Source organism: Amblyomma mixtum, chromosome 1 (genome assembly GCF_055824585.1).
Source record: "Amblyomma mixtum isolate Tamu chromosome 1, ASM5582458v1, whole genome shotgun sequence".
Lineage (NCBI taxonomy): Eukaryota > Metazoa > Arthropoda > Arachnida > Ixodida > Ixodidae > Amblyomma > Amblyomma mixtum.
The window spans coordinates 289,225,594-289,251,814 of record NC_143012.1 but is presented as its reverse complement, the minus strand read 5'-3'; the positions used below and the strand labels follow the sequence as shown (position 1 = coordinate 289,251,814).

The 26,221-nt window shown below is 49.6% G+C and overlaps 1 protein-coding gene across 1 annotated transcript in view; it reads left to right on the top strand.

Annotated features, from left to right (window-relative positions):
- Window positions 1-26,221, top strand: part of LOC149371995 (uncharacterized) — a 173,097-nt gene that overhangs the window by 83,766 nt on the left and 63,110 nt on the right. The gene's annotated exons all lie outside the window — the stretch shown is intronic.

Genomic DNA, 26,221 nt, shown 5'->3' with positions numbered 1-26,221 from the left:
TTTTTTTCCTGTCTGCACGCTCGGAAACCGTGAAGTTTAGGCCGCGACCTGAGCTAAGCTTACAGCGTATGCAACAAAGTTTCCGGGGGGGAATGCATTCGAAGCACAAAGAAGCGAATTTCCGCATGTCTTTAGACTTGGGAAGCAGTTATGCCTGCTTTCTGTTCGCTTTATCAATGCACATGAACAAAAAGTCACCTCCATTCGGAAAGGGTGAGAGCGAGAGAACATTTTTAATTCATTTTTCTGATGTTACCATTCTTTGCTTAGCAAGGTGTTCATGTGTTCATCGGGGGCGGCCAGACGCTGCGTTCAAGACTGCTTCTGGTAGTGATGCACAAAGCCCAAGTGGCGAGGTCGCGAACAAGGAATTAATGCATGAGGGAATTCGAATAACACTACAATTTGTGTCTTTTTTTATATACCTTCGGCAACGGTAATGACTATATGCCTGAATATGGTTGTAATCGGAAGAGTGTACGGCCAATATATTGTCATTAGTTCCAAAGATAATTAATTAGCTTATGTAATTATTTTGTCACCAAAGTATATGCGTTAAACTATATGCTTATGTCCTGTCTTCTTGTCAGTGTACAAATGGGGAGGTATTGCTGCGTGTTTTACCTCAAATTACTCTCTTTTTTTATTAAATTGAAAGAAAACTGCACCACAAATTGGTACATGCAGTTGACATGATTTGATTCGATTCTCTGCGGTTCTATGCTATGCGATGCGATTCGCAAATTAAAATGCATGACGACACAAGCTCGTACGAATAAGGCGAAGGAGCACCAGACGACTCCTGAAATACACGATTTAAGAATAGAGGCGTCAAATAAGACGGGGTTTCATTTACATCCTTTGCAAGTATTGAACGCCTGATGTGGGGACGTGTCCCCGTACTGCCGTGGGGCTGGAGTCTTCTAGCGTACACCTTCAAGAGGCCTCAAATGGAAATTCAAACAGGAAAACTCCTTCGTTTTGTCCTCTCTCGAAGTATGGAAGAGACGTGGTGTATTTCTATATACTAATATAGCGCAAAAATATGTCCAGTATTCTCAGACCAATGAAAATTGGAATATATTAAGATACTATCATAAAAATGTTGAAGATAATGGTCTTTTCTTCTGATATGTCTGTTTCCTTCGATCGAATCGAGCAGTTAAGAGTGTCATAGAACACCGATGGGGGGCGCTTTTTTCAAGCGATGGTTAGAATAGTAGGAAACCGTAGGTAAAGGTGATGGCGAATCTTAATGAGAATTGCCAACACAGTAAACAAAAAAATAGTAAAGAAAGAAAACCTGAGCATGGTGGCAATTGCCACCACCCCGTTTCAAAGGGGGCGCTCCTATCCATCCATGCATCCATCCATCGGTTTAAAGCGCTTTTGATGATAGCTCTAACGGTAATAGAAAGAAAAGTACAAGACTGCCGTCGGGTGATCTCCTGATATATTGATTGTTATGCTGAAATCTTTCATTATATCAAAATATTGCGTTCATAAACGGTTTCCAGCTCAAAAACGCTTTTGTCCCGAATTGCTGGGTATCTTTAAGGACTCTCTATGGTCGAGCCTCTCTTATGAAACCACTGTTTCGGCTGGATACATGTTTGTGAGCGACGGAGAAGTCTTCATAATTCACCGCGCGAAAGAAATTGGAAAAGGGGAAGATCGTGATGCCATTAGGAATAAAAAAAATGGCAGTGGTTTAGCTCTGGTTAAACCTGAAGGACTGCGAAAGCAACGAGGAGAGAGAGAGAGAGGCGATGGAGAGCGCGCGGCAGCGGCGGCGACCCCGTCACACTAGCTATGCGCCGCTACTGCGCATGCGCGACTGGCGAGCGCGGCGGCGGCACCTCTGACTCATCCGCGCAGCGACGGTGGCGGCGCGCAAGCTCTGCGCCGTGCGACGTCACTGATCCTCGCGCATGCGCAGTATGGCCTTTCCTCAGCTCCGCGAAATGGCTCGGCGACTCTAGTAGTGTTGCTTTCGTAACAAAACACACACACACACAGAGAAAGCGGAGAAGGGCGCCTGTGACACGACGGTGGTTTCTTGAGAGGAAACGGGCATGCCGTTCGGGAACGTGCACACCGGCGAGATGAGACGACCATCGAGATCGTTCTTCCCCGACGCCGGAAATATTTTTCAGGAGCTGGAATGCACGGTACCTGAAGTGCGCGGTCAGATAAATTCTTCGACGTGCGCTCTACCCCGCGCAAAGGAAACAGCATACGGCTCAGCGTCCTTGGTTTTCGTATTCTAACGACAGTCTTTTTTGTAAGTTTTGTTTTTTTAAAGCTTCAAACTGATGATGGTGCACCCCTCCGGCATTGCACCCCTCTGGCAATGGCGGCTGGATGACGGCTCCTTTTTTCTTCCTCAGTTTATTGCATGCGTTAGGTTATGTATATTTGTTTTTCGATGCAGTTATATACTCTCCTATATCTCCCGTACCTCTCGTATTCCGTGAAAGGCAACCAAATTCCTTTTCCTTTCGGAAATGTTCCTATTTTGCTTAACGAGTTCAGTGACAGGTAAAGCGAAAAAATAAAGAACCATGAAGGTGACAGTACTGGCAAGGAAATAAACAGTAAAAACAATTTTTTGTTTGGCGTGAGAAAGTATTAGCTGTCTGGTGTGAAACGAAGGCGGCCGCCAATTTTGAGCGACCTCGCAACCAAACTTCTTTTTTTTTTTCGTTTCACTCAGTTTTCCATTGTTGCAACACCTCAGCCACTTTCACCGGGTATGTATACGTTTGCGTGACGCCCTATGCTGCGTGACACCTCCGGTGCCTCCTGAGAAAGGAGCGGTGCCGTTTCTATTCGTGCCGGATTTCGTTGAGAAGTTCGCATCGAGCCGGATCGGGGTTATCAGGACCGGGTGTGAGCGAAACCAGAGCGCTATGAATATACGCCACCCACAGAGGCCCACACGAACATGCCCGCCTCCTCACACGCACACGTATACAGATGCCGTCGCAGAGTGCAGTGAGGAACACGGGGCTGATGGAACGTCTTTCTTGGGAGCAGCAGGAGGAGGGAAGGAGTGGGGGGGAGGCGGTTGGCCGGGGGCTTCAATTACGACGTCTGGGGCTGTCGCCAGTGACGTTTATTAAAAGCGCGGCGCCGCCGTCGCGGGTCGTCTCGGCTCGAGGCGAGGTTTAGCTCGGAGACTGATTAAATTGACTCTGCAACTCGACCGAGTCTGGAGGCAACCCCGCCGTCCCTTGCATCCGCGCCGGTCGCAGGCCCGGGGCGCGTGGAGGGCCGACGACCACCGCGAGCTCTGGGGCTGGCAACCCACTGCCTCCTCTCCCCGTGGCCTGTTGGGCGTCCGACCGGCAACGCCCGCTTCTTTGGGCGCTCGTCGGCGAACCCACCGGGCTGTGCTAATTTAATGCGACGTCCTGACGTTGGCGGCGGCGTCGGTCATGACGTTCAACCGTATAGTACACCAGCGGCTGGCCGAATGGTTCCCTTCTGCTCTGCTCTCCCATCTACCCCCTGATCGTTATACGTATATTACTGCACCCGCGGAAACCCGCTTTCCTCCCTTCACGACGACGTCTTTGGACCGCGAAACCGGGGCTCGGTGGAAGCTGGTTGGCATTACTTATCTCCCTTGCCTATATCTTCTTGCGGTTTCCCTGCCGAGCTTCTTGACATGTAGGCGCAGTGGCACAAGCAGTTAGCGTGCTATGGTATAGTTAATGCTTACTGAGGCGCGCTTTGGTTGCATGCTTGAAGGATTCCGTTTGCTTGCTCTTGCCCAAGCGTTGACAGCGGCGTATACCTCGGCTGCTTCAGGTTGCCGTGTAGTGACGTCAGAAAGGAGTGCGGAAAAAGAAGCCTAGATTTCATGGTTGACAGACATCATGTTAACAGAACGTTCGCTCAGCGTATACCCCCGAAAGCTATCATTTGTTAGCGACCCACTTTGTTCACCAGCACTCGTTAGCCAATTCAGCAACGTGTGTGTTTTTTCTGCTACGATAATATGCATAATTAAGCTGGCCATAGTTACGCTTGCGAGGTGCATAATGCCGTTTTGTTATGCAACTGAAATATGTTAGGAGAACACCGCCGCGTGTTTCGATGGGTACGGAAGAAGAATGGCGCTGTGCATGCCGCTATGCATGCAGAATTGATCTCGTTAGCTGTTATTTGGCCCGTCATCGCCTCACTGCAGTTTCCTGCTCTGGGAGCAGCACAAGCAAAAAGGAAAAAGAAGCTCGAAAGGTAAAATAGAAGCACGCCTACGCGGCCTTTGGCTCGCATTTGCATATCTGTGAGTTTCTAACGGTGGGTCGATGTTCTAAGCGCCTGAGAAGAGGACCGCGGTGTGATCAGAAAAACAGCAAAGGCAAGTAGCAGCTGCTTGTCCTCGCTGTTACTGTTATTAACGCGCACGCTAATCGTGGGGTGAGTGTCCCGTTGCCCCTTCGTACAAACGCAAAAAAAAACAAAAGAGTGAAAGCAATCGAGAAGAAAGTAGAAGCGAAGTAAAGCGGCACAGCGCTGCAGATACGCCAGCAGCGTTGCGAGGAGAGGCAGGCCCGCAGCCACGGCTCCAAGTGCAACCAATCAGCTATCGACAAGCGGCGTTGCCCGGACGCACGCACCCGCGTTGCGGGAACAAATTTTCGCGCAGCCAAGCTTGGCGAACTTCGATCGCACGCTGCTACCACGAGGCGTCTGGCAGCTGCGGGATCAGTTAAAACGGCATTAAAGCCTCGTTTTCACCGAACACACGCAGCAGCGCAAGCTGCGAAAGCGCGGGTGAGCGGCTGCCAGCGCTTGGAGAAAAGAAAGAAGGAGGAAAAAAAAGGCGGAAGTTTTGCGTCTGAGTTTTCGGGCGCGCCCAAAGCTGTGCAGTATAAGGTCGCCCTTTGGTGCGGACGCGTTTTGCGTGCGACGTTGTTGGAATGTCCGCTGTTGTTAACTGGCTGCTCGTTGATTGGCGGTTAGCTCAACGACCTCAGCTATAGCTTTGCGTGTCGTTGTGCCGGGAGATGGAACGGTGCATGTGAAGGTGCTATGCATTGCGAATGGTATGCTTACTGCTCCAGTCGTTATTCACTAATGTTGCACACGCCGAGCATTCAAGATACCGGGCTGTTGCGCAGTCGAAAGCAAGTGGTGACAACAAAGCACGAAGACAGATATTAGGTTGGTTTTCATCGCGAAAGTTGGTAGAGTGATTCTTCGTTTAAAGGTACACTAAGGACAGCTCCATGCCCCCCCCCCCCCCCCAAAAAAAAAAAGGATTCTCCGGCTAATTCGGGCCATGTTGACGTTTGCCTGGCTGCAGAGTGCCCAGTTATCGCCAAGAAATTTGGATTTAAAAATCACCCCGCGAACTGATTCAAACTCAGGTTGCCAGCGTTGAAGGTTCTGAGAGTGGCCTCCGAGATTCGTGATCCAATAAAAGTGTTGACGCACGCATTTTACTTGCGGAATGGGCCGTTGATGGCGACACCTGTGTTTTTGTCGCTTGTAGCCTACAAAAGCTCCGTTTTCGGTGAGAGTGCGTGGTATCTTTGTGATTAGAACGCAGTACCCATTAGATAGGCGAACTTCTATTATTCCTCAGTGTCCCTTCAACGTATCCCGCGCTTCTTTTTGAAAAGGCGTACGTATAGCGGAGAGAGGTTTCCACCGTGCCTTTCTCTGTGTTCGAAGTGACCCTTTGTTCAAGTCCTTTTGGTTTCAGCGACGGAATTATCAGTTCTTTGTTTTTAGCTAGGTTTTGTCCCAGGATCACGCCTATTCACGTTATCCGTACAAGCGTATTTATGCGCATCTTTATTCGCTTTCTTTAATTTTATTCAAGGTACCCGACTGCTCGAGGCCACCCCAGGCATGCCACGAGGACTGAATCTTGTCCCCCCCCCCCCCCCTCTTCCCGCACGTGGCTGCCATGTCGTGAACTGTCACGGTTAGATTCAACGATCGCAGGAGGGGAACTTGATTGCGCTATAAAAGGAATTGGCCTAAGCAGCTTCAGACACGCGAACCGCGACCTTGCGCCATCATCTAGCCAGAGGTACAGTCGCACTAGCGGATTGGCACAGGCTTGTTCCTCGGCACGTGGAATAGCAGAGCGTGCATCTCCACGCGATCTCGCCGCCCTTCCTTAGCCACTAAACATTATCCTGTCCTCCCTGTGCCAGGTCTCGAAAGCCCAGAGTCCGATTTCGTGAGTAGCCGCGCTAGAGCCAGGCTAAGCCGCACTTACTGAGACTAGTCTATTGGAAGTAATCGTCGTAATGGTGGGAACGCACGTTAGATGGGTCTCGATTTCGTTATGAACTCTCGGCATTCAGCTTTCATTGCGGCGTGGGTTCATTACTGGCACCCACACGTGCGGTTTTCCTAAATGGAGAGGGGGCAATGCCTTTCGTGTCTTCATTTTTTTTGTTGTTGCTTGCGTTTCAGTGTAGTGAGGGACAGTCTCAGTGTTTGTTTGCATGCCTTACTGTGCGAATGTGTGGCGGATTCCCGCCGCATCTAAGCTCAACCCTAAACAAAATGAATAAGGGTAGAGAGGGAGCCTCATTCCTCGGCTGTCGGACTCCGGCTCCCCTCCTTGGGCATTGTTCATTTTTTTTATGTTGTTAAGAATCCCACCTTCCTGCCTTATCGCTATACCGTATCTAAGCTCAGTGCTGCGTCGAAGCTCGTTGATTGTTGCGTATGTTGTACATAAGGCTACAATCGCCTGCATCTTATCATCGACACCAGTATCAGATGGAGTCTCGGCCTACCATAGAGATATGATGGACGCCAGTGGTGATAAGGACACGAACGTAAAAAAAAAAAGCCAAATTGAATGAGAGAACAAAAAAGGAAAGAATAAAATAGTACTGTCCAACCGTCTTCGTTCTTATGGTGAAGGCCCGGCTCAGTGAAACTATTGAATGAGTACAGGGCTGTAAGCTTGATACAGACGTACAGTCTTGACTGCCTCCGATATTCAGAGTTTCAGTATACCTCGTTTTAAAAGCGCAGTGCTGCTAACGTACGTAATCTGCGCGCGAGTTTAGGTTTGTCTTGCGCGGAAACGGCGAGGAATCCAGTCTCGCTTTTCACGAACGGAACAAAAAATTCTAAATAGATTATCCGAACTGCAACAGGTTTCATTCGACCAGTGCAAACGGCCGTACGTCCGGCCCGCTAGGAGTCAGCGCCGCAGAACCCGAGCGTGTTGGCGGTTAGCGACTTAGCGTCGAGCAGCGGCGCGGCGCTCGAGCTCTCGTTTTGATGGCGCCACTTCAGCGCCCCGCTGGACGGCGTCGGCGGCCGCGTTAATGGCGGCCGTGATTAGGAGCGAGGCTGTCGGGACTCGCCTGGCTTCTGTCCGCCAGCCAGGCGCAGAGGAGCGCGTGGAGGGTCCGTCGGTGGCTCGAGCCCTGACGCTCGCGAACGTCGGTATTGTGCAGCGTTGGCGGCGGTGGGATGCACATTCTGAGCCGGGCTTTGTCACTCTTTGCTACAATACCTGGCTGGCAAAGCTTGCGCGCCTTATCTCACTGACAGCGTTCGCGCATGTCTATAGTTCGTCATCAGCGAAAAGTTGGCAGGTCAAAGCTCTGTTCAGTCAAACCAAATTGTGATATAGTCGGACAGAACTCAGGAACGCAGCGGCTTTTTTCCCCGTCAAAAGGCCTCCTTCCAGCCAATGGCGTCGGCCGATTCTCATGAACCTGCTAGGGTGACAATGCAGGGAGAAGCATGACTGTGAAGATGGGGGTCTGTCCCCGATCACGGAGCGAGGGGACTATCCACTTTCATCTGCCACTCCCTGCATTGTCACCCTAGCAGGCTCATGAGAATCGGCCGACGCCATTGGCTGGAAGGGGGGGTCCTTTGACGGGGAAAAGCCGCTTCGTTCTTAAGTTGTATCCGACTATGTGTAGTCTCTATTCTAAACGAACAGCGTAAATGGACGTGACACAAATGATGGAGGCGCAGGACGAGTGTCCTTCTTTTTAGTCTGAAGCAGGACCAACCCCCTCAGCTCTTCATCTTGCGACAGCAGATGACTGATAACGTTGACAAACCATGTGCGGTCTCGAAAACCCAAGTGCCGCTTGTTGGAATATTTTATTTCATATTCTATAACATTTTTATCCCACTCTTCGTCGAGGCCCGAGAAGCGGGTGGTCTGTCGCAGAATAATGCTTGTTTTTCGAGTGGACTACTTGTTTAAATATACTGCGATATTTTATAAATGGTATACGCTGCGCTCCTCAGCGCACTGCTGTTCTTTCCATTGGCTTCATTTAAATGCATTGCTTATTGCATTATTCATTGCTACTACACCGTGACTGAATAAACCACGGTGAATTATTACCGCTAGCAAGGGCTGTGATGCATTGCTTCAGTTCATTGCATTATTCACCTGTCACACCGGCAATTTCTTCGTCGCGACCACGCCATTTAATAGAGACATTTGTCTGTAACTGCAGCACACTTCACTAGGAGAGGTATAGGGCTGATGAAAAATATCACCGATGCGTTTTAGCGCAACCGCCGAGTCAGTTTTACCAAAACTGACCTTCATTCGTATACTTGAATGACTGCCGTGCATGTGTGCATGGACACGCTGATGTCCTGGACAGTTTGCATTTTCGTGTTCTAATGCTAGTTTGGCGCGAAGTTCAAAAACAAAAAGGGGTGCCATTTTGCATCCTGAATGGTCTAAGATGAGAGCGCCATTATTCGCTCAAGTTAAGCTTCCTGGCGTGAGACATTGCTTTCTTGAACCAGGAATCCTCTTACGTATGGATGCTGCACCGAATGCAGGCTCCGTCGAAGAGGATCCTCTAGCTCGAGCGCTTGAATTGAGTCGGTTGGTCAAAGCTGCGACTACTATCACTCGTATTCTTTTTTCCAGCTGCATTCCGGTGAACAGCGCCTGCAGAAATGTACCAAGGTTCTGCTAAACTCGTTGCCGTGCCGAAAGCTGCCATTGTGACTGTGGCGGAACTTAAAAAAGGAAACATAAATAAGAAAAGTAGTGCTGTCGGATACCGTCCATCAAACTTTCAGTGAGATGAGAAAACCGCATAAAAAATTAAATGCATTACTCACACCGGTCGAGAATCTAATTCCGTGTTTACAACACAAATAATTTTGTAGATGCACGCAACTTATTTGTGAACTATCATGATATTTTGTTTTTACAGTCTTCGTTGCACACGGCGCGCACTGTGTGCACCGCATACAGTGGGGGGGCTGGTGCACGGTTGTCGTAAAGAATGAACTGCGCTAAGACACTGCTCAGAAAGCAGTCTTGCGTAACACTTACGTCGGGTGACAGGTTTGCATGTCAGATTGGCTAATACGTCTTCAGTTTCGCTATTCAGGACTTCACGAAGTGTCGCATTTGTTCCGGGAACCGTGGAGGGCTTTTGATTTGTTTCTAGTTCCATCTTTTGCTCTGGTTTCTTTCGCGTTCTTTGAGCCACCACATGCGTACGCATAAAGGGGACGTTTGTCAAAACACATGGTTTCAACATCCCTGTTCTCTTTCTATTTATGCTCTTCTCCGTCTCAACCGTGGTTGCGACGGAGCGTCAACACGCTTCTATGAAACACTTCTGTTTGGTATTTACAGGCAGAGGCGCTCCATAAACTTGGGTCTTCCCCTAAGAAACTACACAAAGGAGGCGTTAACGCGTTGCTCTTAGACGAAAGAGTTTGAGCGGGGTTGGGAATAAAATAAAACGGGAATAGCTTCGCCCCGTCGACACTGTAACCTCCGAGCGGTCGCAGCATACGCCACGTAATCTCGGCTTTGTAGCTGGGCGCGCGCGGGCGCGCGTTTCTTTGCCGTCGTTTCCGCGTGCTTTAGCGCTTCGCGTCACGGTGGTCCAAAGTCTGCGCACCCCGATAGCCGCCGCTCGCTTGAATGAGCTCTTGGCCTCGTCGCTGCTGCCGCGAAGTGTGCGCGCAGAGCGCGGCCATTAAAAATGCAGCTCTCGGCTCGGCCGCGCGCTATTAGAGCCGAGCAGGAAGCGATGCGGTCGCGTGGCGAAGTGTCCTCGCGCCGTGACGGGGCCGTATTCCCCGCGCCTTAAATGAGACCGGGGATGACCGGGCCAGCAGCCTCTTCCTCCTGCGCCTACCAAGTGGGGCGAAGAAGGCACGGCCCTCCGCGAAGCTACGCGGGCAAACACAAGAGTTCGTGGCGGATTTAATGGTGGCTGCTTTGTGAGAAAAGCGCCGGAACTGCGCGAGCCATTTCCGTGGTGGAGTGAGGGGACGACGGAGTGAGGTCAGAAAAACTGTTGGGCTGGCCAAAACAACGGGAGGCCCGGAGAACTGTTGCGTGTGAGACGCGGCTGAAAGTTTTCATTAGTTGTGTTCGCTAACGATTCAGTTAAGCGCTTTATTGTTTCATAAGCCACGCCCCTTGTTTTAAGCGTGCAGTGTAGCGGAAGCGGAGGAATCTAGCAGTCAATACGGTGCTCAGCGCATGAAGTCACATGTGTCGACGCTACGTGATTGGCGAGCGCACTTGCGGTTGAAAAAGCATGGTGTCATCCGGTCAGCGGTAGGGTGCAGCTGTCTAGGAAATAATTTTACATGCAAGTTTCTTTGCGTTTCCAGATGTTTACTGGCTGGTATCATCTATTTTCTACAGGCAATTCGCCATGGCTTATCAATTAAAACGCCCTATCTATCGAAACGGGCTCTAGAACTATTTTACAATTTGGTCTGGGTTAGCTTTTCTTTCGCAGATTCTCTTACAGGCGCTCACTAGAGTCAGAGCGCTTGCCAATAGATGATTCAGGCCAGATGCCCAAAGAAATCCCTGTACCCATTCGTGTGCACGATCGGGTCATGACTAGGTGACGCGCCGTCAAGTCGCGATGATAAATTAAACAACCGCCAAGGCGAGCGACAGACGCTAATTGATCGTGCATACAGAATTGCGATACTTCCTGTTGTTTTACTTGATTTGGCATACTTTCCCGAACCAGCGCAGAAACCCGTTTTTGCATAAGTTTCGTCTCTCTTGTTTCTGTCTGGGGTGCTTCGCTTCATTATTATAGGCTGATCGTTTAATGACGAAAGCGGAAGACCGCGGTGAACCTCCGCCCTGTGTACGCTGTTGGTCTTTACTGCTTCTTGAGGACGCTCCCTGAAACAGTGAACAAAAGTTGGAAAACTGCTAACCGCGCTCCGTTCTTGGGAAGCAGCTCTGGGGACGTTCTCAAACTTCACGACCTGTTCTTTACTTTTGGTTCATTCTTCTCACTCACCGCCGAACTATCGCATCAACCCATTGGTTCCACGTTGGACGAACATTGCTTGACTGACCAACCGTATCCGTCGTCACCCCATTCACTTTCGTGGAATTCCAAAAGGCGCGTGAGCTCGAAGATGGCGCTCTTAACGCGGCGGATATCTCAACTGGGCATTCGCTCCCAGGCGACCCAAAGGCACCGGCGGCGGCGGCGGCGGCGGCGAAGAACATTGCAAAGGTCAGAAACTGCCCGGGCCTCCTTCACCGCAACCCGAACGTTCGCGTTACTGAGACACAAAGCAGAGGCGCAAACAACTTCCACAAAGGATGGAGGAGGCTGAGGAGGAGGCGAAAGACAAACAGAGCCAGCATCCGGGCGGCCCGGCCGGCTGGCTTCCGGTTCGGGCGAGCTCCTTCTTTGGCGTGCGGCGGCGGCGGACCTTGACTGCTGCTGCTAGCTGCGCGCTCGAGCGCGTCGAAAGGGGGAGCCGCCTGTTGGCGTTTCCCAGGGACACGGTCCACTGACCTTTGACCGGCGGCTGCCGACAGGCAAGGCGCGCAACGTGCAACACACACATCGCCACCGCCGCAGCAGCAAGCAGCATTCCCAATCGCAAAGCAGCGACCGACCGGGCTCTCTCTTCGGACCCATTCGCCGGGACCCCCCCCTTTTCTGCTCCCCTGCGCGCACGCGAGGTTGTGCGTGTGTGTGCTCCGCGATCAGCCCTCATGCGTACACGCCAGTGTTTTCTCCTTGGCGTTTCTTTCCACCCGAACTGGGAGCCGCCGTGCACGCCCAAGTCGCCCTGCATACAAAGCGGGCGCTGACGTCGCCGCCGGCTGCGTTGCTTCCAGTACGGGCGACACCAAGAAGTTCATTTTGGAAGGATGTTGAGACTTGCTGCCCGACTTGTTAGGGGAGCTGCGCGCGCTATTCTTGCCTTTCATTACTCCCGCGAGGCTCGCGCGACCGTGTTCGGGGCGCATTGCTCATCTTGCCGGGTCTCTCGGCGGAAGATTCCCGTTGTTTTGCTTTTGCCTTAAATTACGCTGTTATGGCTAGAACGCCTGGCATATACCCTGATGAAAGACGGCATATTTTGGTGCTCACTGCAGTGGTTAACTGGTCTTACTTTCGAAATTAAAAGGCAGCGGCTGGATCGGAAAACGAGAGGGAACTGTGAGGGCTAAAATCATCGCAATGGTTAGCCATTACTTGACTAACGGGAAACAGAAGGTCGCATTTCCGGTATTGAGTAATCAGATCCCTCCCGTCCTCTGCCAGGCGGGAACTTTTTCTTTTCTTTCTGTTATTCTATTCTCCGCTCTCTTATTTTTCCTTCTCGGTGCTGAAGATTATTCCGATACGGAAGTAGGGAACTAAATACACACCGGTAACGAAGAGCAAGACATGTGCACATCCCGACCTCAGATGTCCCGAAATTGTGTGCGCGTGTACACGGCTGTCTGTCTACGAGAGCTAGATTGTCTCCGGGCGTGAAGATCGATCAATGTGTCTAGGAGAGGAAGCGAATAATAATCAAGAGTCGAGGGCACTTCACTCCGACCCCTGATATTGCTCACGTCCATATGTCTGATTCCAGAAAGAAAAGCAGTGTCTGCCTTGGCGGTCGTAGATTCCGGTGCAATGATAGAAGATAACAATATAGCTGCATAGGAAGGAAGAACCTTAGGTTTCAGATAAGGTTTTGCCGAAAGGTCGGCAACAACTTTTTAATGTCGGCTATAAATGTGAGAATGTTATTTTGCGCATTTTTTTTTTAGAACAATACGTGAGTAGTCGCCTTAGGGACAACGCAGAAACCGACTACAAGAAGAAATCAAATAAAAAGGAGTATTCGATTCTGGTAGTGGAAGTTGTTTTTTTGTTCCTTTTTCGCGCACTATTCAACGCAGTCTTATCGACAGCGATGTGATGACAAGAACTAAACTTAAACATAATCAAGTTTGGACCGTCTTATGACGTATTATAATATTCCGGAAGATTATGGCAGGTTTGTTCCCCAAGATTATGTGCACACTGCCGAAGTTGCTATAGTGTGATACGGCAGTGCACATATAGTCGTCTGGTCGTCTGTAGGGCTTGTAGTTTTTCTTCGATCTGGAAGTGTTTCGACTGGGTGAAGGCTATCGACGACACAGTAGAAAATGTAGGTGCTTTCACCCAGGCACCATTTTCCTCGCCAAAGTGATTAACGCACCGGTGAAGAGCGATCGAAACCGAAACTGCTCAGTATACTAACCACGCAACATATGCCCTACAATTCAACTAGGGGCGGTTTACATGCTTATTAACTTACTTGCTAGCTTCATAAAAGAAATTCGACATAATGGTACATATCTGATGCGTCTCCATTTTTTTCGCGGTGAGCACCGCTACATTAGAGGCCGAGGTCTCAACGCGAAAAGCGCATTCGATTTAAAACTACCCCTGAAGCTTTTCTTTTTATAAATGTCTTCAGTTAAAGCGAGAGCAACGAAAATTAAGATAAATGTCTTCGCCGTCGTCGTTGGTCTAGTGCGTGCGAATAAACTGTTGGCTAGCCGGTTTCTTACTGACTATTGTGAGGTGTATCACACTGTAGCGGCTCTTGCAATAAATGGTCCCTTTGTTCCATCAGTAGTAATCAGTGCTATGGTACTGAAAAAGGAACATGTATATTCTTTAACTATACTAAAGAAAGAAGGAAAGCATTCGCAGAAGTTAAATTTGTCTCTAAATAAGCATGCATAACATCTGCTGGTGGATGAGATGCATTTGAATTTTTATTTCCAACAGTCTTGAACGCATTTGTGTCGTTTCTGGGGTGATTTTTCGTGGCTGCACAGGCGGAGGCGCACAGTATAAGAACTAGGCTTGGGCGAAACATAGTAGAGTAGAGAGTTTCCGGTCTACAGAAGGAACAAGGAGTGGGAAATGTAGCCGGCGGCGTCCAAAAATCGCACGGAACAATGGGCTTACAATTTTCGCCAAGGAAGACAGGATGGGTGCGGCCGCGCAGGTCGTAGGCATTGGAGCGCGCAGCGTGACAACGGCTTTTCTCTCACTTGTCCTTTATTGCTAAAGGACAAGTGAGAAAACTTGCTAAAGGACAAAACTTGCTAAAGTTTTATTCGCTAGGGCGCCTGAACAAAGTCTCTTCGCTGCACTACCTGGGTGCGCCAGAATCCGTGCTGAAAGAAAATGAAATGTTTGGCTTCCTATGCGGCAAAATTCTCCCCTGGCACTCGCCTTGGTTGTCAGCTTTAGGGGGGGAGTTGGCGCAGAATTGCGCGAAAAGTTAACTATAAGCTGACTGCTGCCGAATTTTTCTTCATTGGTGGCAGAGCTGCTGTCACCTTTTTGGCTTCGGGTCAAGGCTAAGAACGGCTGGCATGAAAGCGCGCAACGTAGCTGCGAAATGAGTGAACAGCTGCGCAATCCATTTCTTAATTGACATAATTTTACCGCTCATTCGTCGCACGCTTGTAATTTTTTTTTTTTCGTCGACAAACGCTGGAGAGAAGCCACAGCTAGGCGGAGATATTACATCGCGGCTAGTCGAACAAGGCTCCACGCTTTGTAGTACACGGCACAGCATCACGCGCGTCCGGGAACCACGAAACAAAATATCAGAAAAAGAAGACAGCTAGAACACTTCGCCGGGACCGCCGCTTGTACCGCGCTAAAGCCGAGCTCTGCTGGGATCCGGCGCTCCGCCGAAGCCGTATAGTTAAGCCGCCCGAACAAGGCTATAGCATCGGCTGTGCCCGGCAGCTTGTTCGTGGAACGCTATCGACACGTTGAGGAGGAAGGCTCGAGTCTGCGGTGCCGTTGGCAGCAGGCGCTCCAACAACCGCGGCACTCGAGCCCGCCGGCGCGCTGCTGCGAGTTTCGAGCTACGGGGTTCGGCGTTGCCGGCGGCCGCGGGGCTGAGATTGCCAAAGCGCTTCTCCGAGATGCGGCTGCATCTTGGGAAACCTAACTCGAGAAAGAAAACGGAACGAGGCCACCGAGGCAAAAATGCCCACGCGAGTGAAGAGAGAGAGAAATAAAGATAAAAAGAACGCGGTGGAGGGAAAGGGAAGAGACTTGGCTGGGCGTGCGGGCGGGAGGGGTTGCCTGTTCTCCGGGCCTCGGAACGCGACGTTCATTGTCGAAGCAGCAGGTGCGCTTGATGTCCCCGGGCCCGTCCTGCAGATGTCGCCCGAGTTATATGGAACCGAATTAGGCCTGTTCGGCGGCTTCGTGTACGTTCCCTCCGCAAAACAAAACGAGGGAAGCGAGGGGGAACGCGAGAGCGGAGAACGTTTACGTTCCGGGTCGAGTCGAGTCAAAACCTGCACGCCTTATTCCTTTGCTTCCGCGCTGTTAAATTTTTCTTTACCCTTCTAAAGCTCGGGGAATCGGGGCGGGTGGAGGGTCGCGACGAAAAGTTTCGCCTCCTTCTGATTCTTGTTGAGACTTTCACGGCGCCTCGAACTGCGAACGCGGGGCGCGAGGCGAGCGCGTCACACCGAAGCAGCGAAATACCCCAAAAAAAAAAAAAGTTTTGCTCAGATAAAAGGGCGCCGAACATTGGTCTAACTTAAAACCAAGCAACATTTAGAAGCCAGGAGCTAGCGTTAGCTGACCGCGAGGAACCGAATTCAGACTACATTCTGCAGATAAGGAGATACCGTGATTAACGTACCATTTATCCAATCACAACGCCGGTGTTTCGACAGCCAAAGTGTCGGCCAGTCGCTTACTGTCCCAGTAGGCTGAATGTCCAGCAGGCGTCAGATACGGCTTTGCGAATGGTGCACAGTTTTAGCCAGTGAGAGGAAAGGAGAGTAAAAGCTATATACAGCTGGTGTTGAGCCCCCCCCCCCCCCCCCCCCCCCCCCCCCCCCCCTTCCCAAAACACCTCTTACTCCACAACTCTTGCTGCTCACCTCTACTATTTGTGCATGCATTTCTTGTTCAACTCTTTCTGCGTGCGAGCCCGGTTCGACGATGATGCTTTTCCGGCCGCATCGGTGATCGTTTCGAAACGCAACTGATCTTTCACCGCGGCGACGGCACGCAGCGCCGCGTTGCGAGGGCGCGTTTGTTATTCTTGCGAGAAGTGGCGGCGGTGAGGGCGGGTGCTTCCAAGCTCGAAGGCCTTTTTGCATGCAAAACCACGCCAACGGCTCGCTGCTGTTCGAACAACAGATGGCGCGGGGTTAAGGCCTTCCTTATTACATTTTTCCGGTCGGAAGGGCGATCGGGAGAAGCGCGGACCCGGTAAACATGCTCGGGATGCAAATTGAGACAGAGATGCCGTCGTCTCGCCTCCCTCCCATTTCTCGCCAGGCGGGCATGAATTCGCGTTGGCTGGGCGCAGTTTCGAAGAGAACAGAAACACCCGCTGTCGTCTCTCTTCACTGTGTGCGGGCGAGAAATTCTCTTTTATGCCCATTTTGTCTCGAAAGCGAGGAGGAAGAGGGGTAAAGCGGAAGCAGCGGTCTTGTTTATTCTCGTGAGAAAGGAAGCGATGTGCAAAATTACATCTTGATTCGTGCTGAGCGTTTCGTGCCGTGGCTCGAATACGGAACACGGAGAGGAAGAGGCTTGCTTATACGCCGCCAGGGAAGAAGGAAATGGGCTCGGAAGAACGCTTTCTTCACCGCGGGAAGACTGCTTTCCGGCTTTAGAGAGAATATGGCAGTTCGGAAAATTCCAAATGGGTGTTGTGGCTGCTCTATTTGGGGGACATGTCACGCGTAATAATTCATTCTCCCAAATATTTCCAATGAACAGAGCGTTAAATGTAAAGATTCAGCAGCTGCTGTAGAGGTTTATACTTTTCGATTCGGGGAAAAAAAAAAGAGGTTCACTGGGATACGAAATTCTATTACGTACTGAAAATACGATAGTATTAGCAGCTGTTGATGCCTTTACCTGAAGTGACGTCATATCTGCTGTCCGCACTTTCCTGCAACCAATGAGAATGCTCCCATGTCGTGACGTCACTTGCTTCCAGCCAGTCAGCCAATGGGAATGCTCTGACGGCACAATTACATTCCGATGAGGCTTCTAACGCTATATCGCATTAAAACGGACGGAGCGCTACATTTCCTTCACCGACTTGCTCTATTTTCGATCATAACTTTGAAAGAGGCGTCTTTATTCGGTTTTCGCTATTCGGTGCCTCGTAGCCTAGAAAGTTCTTGTGGGAACAGGAAGAACTAAAGTCATATGAGCGACGCGCTGTTTTGGTTAATAATTTATGATTATTTCCATGTGCCGAAGCGGATATGTTCTACACAAATATGCTGATGTACAGCGTATGTGCAGAAAGTACGCCCAGGAAGCTGTTTAGTACAGATGTATGGATCCGTGCGTTAATGATACGAGCACACGTGTGTGCGGCAGAACAAGGGAACATGGGGAAAAAAAAAAAAAAACAGTCTGTCGGCTAAATTTTCACTTCGTGAGATCAATACAAAAAAACCGGTGAAAATAAGCTGAGCCGTAGATGCCTTAAAATCATTTCTCGGTATCAGTGACAATGGTTAGCCGCTTTAACGGGAACACAGCGATCAACAAAACCAATTGGTCTTGCAGTTTCGTTAAAAAGCATGCAGGGCAGAAAATACGCGGCCAGCATTTTTGGCCAGTCTGGAAGTCTCTGAAGGCTGTGCGCCCCGAAATATCGCCAAATAGATTATTTGACACGCTGATCTAGTATACGAATGCCGACGGAGCAGCAGTCTTTCATGCATTAATATAAAACATCGGCAATGTGAACTTCGGTTGGTGGGAGACCGGACAATTTCCTTTCATGCAGAACGTGGCGTTTTTTTATTTTCGAAAATGCGTGTGCTGGTTCTGGGCGTAGTACCAGCCTGCAGTTATAGTGACCCGCGTGACGTCTTGCGCTTGTCACATGTAGTATCGATTATGTATCAAAGTCGACGTGTTTCCTTCAATCGCGCGTGTTTCGTGCGCCCGAATTATTCAAGTTTTCTTATTTTTTCACAAGTAGGGTCTCTTGCTTCCCAAGGCTTAGTGCTTTTATTTTTGTTTATTTTTTCCGGCCTCGAACTCCCAAGAAGGAAAGACTGGAAGCTGAACCGTGTGAGGAAGACGTTAGCGTTTTGCACGAATATTCGATATATATATATAAAAGTGGCGCTTCCAGCTCATAAGCAACACACAAGTGGCGTAAGAGGCGTGACACCGCCAATTAGGGACTAACGATTCTTTTTTTTTTTTTGTGGATGGAGACGAAATATAAAGACACCCGCGCGCTGTGCGACGTTAAAACCCCAAATGGTCTAAATTATCTTGGAGACCTTCAGAACCGCTTCTGTCAATGCTTATGTGTCACATCGGGACCTTAAATCCCACAATTTACAATTTCTTTTTTGCTAGCACAGTTTTGCTAATAGCGAATAAATAAATAAATAAATACACTATTGAAAAATTAGCATTGCCTGTTAGCAATGCGATAGCATTAGAGGCTGTCAACGCTTTTGCCGGAAGTGACGTCACTTCCAGTCTGGTGACGTCACTTCTCTCCAGGCAGTGCATGAATTTTATCACCGACGACACATATTTTTACCTCAGGAGGTTTTAAACGCTATTGCATTAGTAAATAGCCCGACTGACTGATCAATCGCGCTAGGACAACTATGCTAAACTTGTTCGGGTAAATCGCTAGTCACTAAATATCAGGAAACACTGTTACGTAAATATAAGCGTTTCCTCATTTAGGGCCACAGCAAATTTTATTCTTGTTGTTCGAATGAACTGAGCAGTCTTTTATAATTATTCCCCGGGGGTTTCTTCTCTGCATAATGACGTTTCATTTTTTTTTTGCTCTCGTAATGATTGCAATTTCACTTGCTGCCGGACCCGCGCAGCAGCTGTGTTCATTTAGAGCTGGCCACCGTGCCGACCAGTGAGCCGTCGGCGGCTGCTGGTTGCAACGCTTAAAGGGGACGGCAGTTAGAAGTGAAAACTATCAAAAGAGCTGCTCACAGGGCCCCTGCCTGTCTACACAACATTATTCGCGGCCATTGATTTTTCCGCGAGGCCGTTTCTTCCTGAGCGCGGACGCGACAACACTGGTTGCGACTTCATAAGACTGCAGAAGGAAGACAAAGGTTCCCTGCTGAAAGTTTCATATCAGTCGCTCGTATGGAATTATTGAAATATTTAGTCCGTATGAAATAGAAAAAATATTGACATCCATACGTTCTCTGAACGGGGTCGATAAACTTTCTATAAGATTTTTATAAAGCTTCTATGAAATGTGCATGACGTCGTATCGTATAGAGTGCGTAGGTTTTTATACGCGCTTTCCATATCACCACACCGAATCTATACACTTCATATTGACACCGTATAATTGATATAGAAATATATGGAATTATGGGACTCGCCTTATGTAAACTTTCAATAGGGTTGATATGCCAACCAGTTTAACCGCTTATTTCGTTACTTGTTTGCGCAGGGCGTAGTGCTTCGGTTTATTGGCCCACAAAGTTATACTCGCATTTCATTCGCCATGACATAGGCAATTCTCCTTCTGATAGGGCTCTGAAAGGGGTTAGCTGTGTCGAAATGTTCGCCTCCTAAGCGATCATCTAGAAATGGCCTAGAAAACCTGTGACTTTGGCCTTTTATTCGCTCTAAGAGAATGCACTTGTCGGGTAGTTGTCAGAAAAAAAAAAAATCGTAAACCTTCGATCGTGATGAGCAGTTGCTTCAAGCAGTCGACACAAGAAACTTTTGAAATGCGCGTGCAGAGTGGTTCGTGACTGGACAGTGCCTTTTTCGCGACCGGTCATGATTGGGCTATACGGTCCCAACGGCCGCCATGATTGGTGGGCACCCGTGGGGCGTCCTCTTGCGGGCCAGTTTAATGCGCACGCAAAGAAAATTTCAGCGAATACGACCCTTGATGCCTGCAGGAATCTGCGCTGAAAAGTTTCTATCGTTCTCAAGCGTATTCGGACTGAAGAGAAAAGGAGCCGGCGAGTCGCGCTGAGAATAAATGTTGAGACCGCCAGATACCATTTATAGCCATCGACAGCCCATTTTCTTAGCTCGAATCACATGTCTTATAGCGTACCTTAGAGAAGCAGAGAGCGGTGCGCGAGCCACCGGTCCTGCAGCCTTTTTATGGCATCACTATCCCCTTCCGAAATACAAGCACCGCGCTCGGGGTAAAATAAACCCCTTCAGAATTAGGTAAAGAAAAAGGCCGCCCACGGTGTCACTAAAGGGCCCCATTATAGAAGTTATAGGATGAAAAGAGAAGCGGGAGGCTGTCTTTCCTGGAAGAGAAACCAAGCCTCCGGCATTTCTGCTTCACACACACACGCACACAAGCACATTTTCTTTGGTATTGGTTCATCAGCCGAGTGAGCAGCACTGAACACCGAGTCGTGCGACCGAGTCGTGTAAACAAAAAAAAAAACAAAAAACAAAAAAGGCAAGAATGGCGAAATGGTCTCAGCATCGGTCCAGCCGTAATGAAGGTACGCCCAGTTCTTTCTTTCGTGTCTTTTACGCTGATCCGGCCTTCAGAACACCGGCAGCTCCCGCGTGCGGACGTTCGGATTTTCGATATTATAGCTTCCATAGTTCAGCTCTTTTAGGCCCTTCTTAACCTGACTCGCAGCCTTGCGCGCAAGCGGCCCTTTTTACTCCGGCAATTGGGTCCAGCTATTGAAAAATTTTCAGCCATAAATAAACACTGCTTCTACTACTATTTTCGCCGACGCTGTCTACTGTATATCGCTTGCTGCCCCCCCCCCCCCCCCCCCCCCCCCCACCCCAACCCCCTTTATACGGCGTGGTTTTTCAAAACGAGAGAAAAAGAAATCGGCAGCACGAAACCGTGTAAAAAAGAGAGGGCAGAAGGTGAAGCCATCCTCGAGTGAGCTATGTTGGTCGTTTTTCGTTGTTTCTGCGTTTTTTTTTCTCTCCGAAAAGAGATGGAGAGAGAAACCGAAGATGGAAGGAAAAACGGGACCAGGTAAACACGTGGTAGCGCGAGAAAGTCGATAAGGCGGTAAAATAAGCCGTCGACCTATGGGGGTTGCCCCCGGATCGCCAGGTTTACCCCCTCCCTTCCTCCCTACCCCGGCCTCGGGCCAATGTTTTTTTTCTTCTCTCTTTTGTTTAACGCCGGGCCGCTCTCCCGCCTACTGCGCCGGCTTTGTTTTGCGTCGCCTCGCACTCCGCCCCCGCTGCCTCCCGTGTGAACTGTTTTTCAGATCAAAGTCGACGCGACGGCAGCGCCGGGTGTGAGTTTCCCCTGGCTTCGGGGCAATTCCCGGACGCGCGCCGCCCCGCTTTCTTGTTGGTGGGTGTGAGTCCCTTTTTGGCGCCCCGGTGTCACCTCCGGCTTTCTTTCCCTTTATCTTTTTTGCTTCCCCTGGAGATGGGGAGCTGCTTCCCTTTCTTATTCATTCTTCCTTTGCTTCTCCGGTGCTCGACGCCTCGGGCGGTAGAGCCGCCGTACTTGATCCTCCCGAGGCTGCATGGCGACAGGAAGGGAAAAAAGGAAACAAAAAAAGGGACTGAAAGAAGGAATAAAGAAGGGGGCCCGGTGTGTTGCTGCAACAAGATCAGCAACCACCATGCGTCTTGTAGGCCGGCGGACTAGCTTCTCTCTTCTTGCTGACACCTTCGCCGCTTTTTCCTCCTCGGATATTACACCTCTCCGTCTTGCTCGATTCCCGCTTCCTTTTGTTTTTGGCGCAAAAGGGACGCTCCCCAAAATGCGAGCGCGCACGGAGGCGGTTCGTATATTATACGGAGAAACGGGGCGTTCGATCTTGGATCTGAGGCTGTCATCACACTCGGCGCTGTTCTTCTTCGCCGAGCGAAAGCAAGGGGCGGCCACGCTTGCCTGTGTGTGTGTGTGAAGGGAATGACTCTCTTGCTTGTTTTTGTAGGGCGTTAATAAATGGGAACGAGGAACTTTTTGCCGCGCTGTATATATAGAAAAACGGTGCAGAAGCCTCCGTCAACTATACGCGACGCGGTAAAGAACAAAACACAAATGAAAACTGAGCGCGGCGTTTACAACCTGCCATGCCTGTGACATGACAGGAGCACTCGAGCGAACAACGTTTATGAGCGCTTCTACGACGTGTCTTCCTTCGAGCCAGACATGTTGCGAAGGGCAGGAAAGGACAAGTTGTTAGCGCGAAGCCTTCGACGTGCCGTTTTAACCTCCGCGTCACGTTCAATGAGGTCTTCAATCAGCAAAACTTTGTGTCGTACTGAGCGCTTGAAAAAGGAAAGCTGCGCCCTTTTTCTAATTCTGTGATTGCTGTTTAACATAATGCAGCCGGTAACAATGGCAAGCAAAAAAAAAAAAGAAAGAACCCGAAAATTTTAACACCTTTTGGTGCCGTTCTGCAGATGAGAGACAGAAGACAGCGGGAAACAAATTGGCGGGGAAAAAAAAAAAAGCGCCGCTTTATGGGAACGCGAGCACACAAGACAAATGGCTGCAGTAATGTGCCCCTATTTAAATACTGTGCGCTCATATTTGTGGAATTTAACTTGAATTTAATACTCAGATATTTTAAAAAAAAATTAAAGTAGGCTGCGCCCTGCCCGGAACGACAAATCATTGCACGTTCTCGCAATGGGAAAAATAAATGAATTAGAGAGGTCAAAGTATCTTGACGCAAAAACAGAAATGGGTAGAAAAAGAATCAGTCTACGCCTTTAAGCCTATCAATATAAAGATGGCAGCTATCCGATGTTTCTAGAAATGCATGGTCTTTAAATTTCAGGGTCTCCGCTTTTACGTTGCGGTCTTTTTTATCGACTCCTGAAAACTTTTATGAAAGCTCAGAAAAAAAAAAGAACATTATTGTCTGTTTGTTCCTTACCTTGTTAGTGAAATTAGGTTTAGGTTTATGTGGTTTAGCGTCCCAAAGCGACTCAGGCTACGAGAGAAACCGTAGTGAAAGGCTCCGGAAATTTCGGCCACCTGAGGTTGTTTAAAGTGCACTGACATCGCACAGTACACAAGCCTCTAGGATTACTCTTCCATCAAAATTCGATCGCCGCGGCCGGGATCGAACCCGCGTCTTTTGGGTCAGACCAGAACCACTGATCCACCGCGGCACCTTGTTAGTGAAATTCAGTGATGTATTATTTTGTATGACAGTATCACACACATTTGACAGCATATACGATTCGGTGTTTTATGCTGAAGGATTTGAAAGTGATAGCAATTTTGTTTTTTTTTTTCGATCATTCGTTACTAAGCAGTGTCTTGTAAAATGAAGATACTTCTAATACTCTGTGTTTCTCTGCTCCTCTCTGTATCTTCATTTTCTTTTGAAGTTCATATGAACGCGCACAAAGTGCTCATGTGCACAAAGTGCTTGCCATTTACCGTCTGTTTCATAACTCCGCATTGCAGCAGAGTGCTTTGTGGCAGTTTGATCGACACTCACTTCATACTGTTAAAGAAATGACAGGGTGCACATGAATCAGGAAACACGCTAAAATATATGAGAGTAGCTGCAGAAACGCTGTCCCAGATTATAAGTGAAAGGAAACGTTTGTTTAAGTATGCGTTAATCCGACGAACCACCAACTTGTTCAGTGGTTATTATTGCGCTAACAAAAAAAAAAAGAGATGATCTACTCCCTCTCTCTGCAAACAGGCATCGCTGGGCACGAAACACGCTCAAGGCCGTGCGCCTGTAGTATCGCGCATAACACATACCCAACGCCAGCTAAGTTACACCAGTGGTACCCTACACTATACTCTCCGCAGTGCCCGCACTGTGGAGAGGTAGCTAACCTCTACCACATGATGTGGGCATGTCAATTTAATCCCTTAGTTGACCCCATTCCCAACCCCTCGGAGGAGCAGTGGGAGGCTATTCTGCTCAGCGATGATCCTGACCCTCAGCACTGGCTGGTGGGGAGGGCCAGCGCAGCAGCAATAACCAGTGGACTACCGGACTAGGCGGCCCACCCACATGTTCTAGGAATGTCCAGCAAATAAATATGTTTTCAATCAATCCCTTTCCTGAACTGATTGATCTCGTCGGAGAACATAGGCGGAGGCTAGGTGATGCTTTCAATTATCCCCAGTTTGTGAGAACAGGCAACCCGCGAACAGGCAACCTGCGAACAGGCAACCCGCTAACAGGCAATGCCGCGAGGCGCGGTGTGTATGCATAGAATTCGGGCTTGTACAAACAGATGTTTCCACAATTGAGCCGATAACCACAGCTGGAGCAGAGTGGGATGATAGGCGCCGAGGTCCAGCCCCAAAACTAACTTGGAACCAACCACAGATGCCGATACGAGATCGAGCCCGTGGGAGGAATACTCGTTTTGTAATTTCATACTTTCTTAACCTGTCTTGCAATGCATAATTTTTTTTTTTCATTCCTTTCCCTTAACTCCGACGGAGTTTATATCGACACCGCCTGTTCAAGTTACCGCCTCTAGTTTTTCTTTTTTTCGCGGTTTTAGTTTGGTAAATAATAAAATGTATATAGCTCGACGGCCTTTTTATTTCCGTTATACAGTCGTCCTACAGTAAGAACATGTAGATTCACGGTAAAAAAAAAAAAAATTGCACTGATAATTCCTTTTCGAAGAAAGGAAATGGCGCAGTAATTGTCTCACATATCTCGGTGGACACCGGAATCACGCCGTAAGGGATGGAAGGAAGGTGGGGGTGAAAGAAGAGAGAAAGAGGTGTCGCAGTGGAGGGCTCCGGAATTTCGACCACCTGGTGATCTTTAACGTGCCCTGACATCACATAGCACACGGGCGCCTTTTTGCGTTTCGCCTCCATCGAAACGCTGCCATCGAAGTCGGGTTCGAACCTTGGTTCTTCGGCTCAGTAGCCGATCGCCCCAACCGGCTTCTGGGCCGGAATACCCGGCTTCGAGATTCACAGTCACGAAAGAAAAATTTCTCCGTCGGCTATAGGCTTGCACGCACGAAATGGAACATGGTCCTATATGGCCGCGTTTCCTTTCGCTTTTCTATTCGGGGAAAGCATAAGAGAGCTGTAGAGCGCAGAGCGCGAGAGGGTTTCATTCTTTCGGGCCAGCAGGCTTCGGCTAATCACGCACCGAGCTGACGCCGGTGGCGCTGCGGTCGCCGCCGACTGGGACGTCTCGATGACGCGCATCGCTCATAATTACGGCACGCGAACGCATCGGATGCATCGTATTTCCCCGGAGAGGCACCGGATAGCCCGACGATTTCGGTCCTGGCGGTGCTCGGTGCGTTCGCTGTTTGTTTTTTTCCCGATCTCAGCTGGCCGCCGACGAAAACAAGAAGCGGTTTCGTGTTCTTACTTTTCCGCGATGCATCGCAGTGATGGAGCCGTCGCGGCAACGGGACGTCTCTTCTTCGCGCGCGCGCGGGAGAGCCGAATCGGATCACGGCCAATTTTCGTCTCCGGTGTCAAATCGTTCACGGCGCGCGCGTATAAAGAAACACGACGGCCGCGCCGTCTAGGGAGCCCTACGCGCTGTGGGATTCTCTAGGACAGCTCGTGCTGCGCCATCGCTCAGCCGAGGTTGGCGCCTTTCCGTGTGCCGCTGCTGCGCCTCTGCCTTTGACGGAGTGCCGCTAGAACGCACGGGGCGAAACTGTTCATCAAAGCGTGATGCAACCCGGTGTGATCAACGACTCACCTCCGTTCGCGGTTCACTCGATTAGCTCAAACTTTAACTAGCAACTGATTAACGTTGCCGCACATGCGGTTTCCGCTGGTAAGTTTTAAAGCACACCTGCTCTGGTCTGCGGCCTACACGGCCAGGCGGTACTGAAGTATTTCACACTGTCGCCGCCCGTCGCCATCCTCTTCAACACCCCTCACCCTTATCCCATCCTCACCTAATAAAGTTATTACCACAACCACTCTGTCGCCCTCCAAATGTTCCGTAACACCGATGTGCGTACTT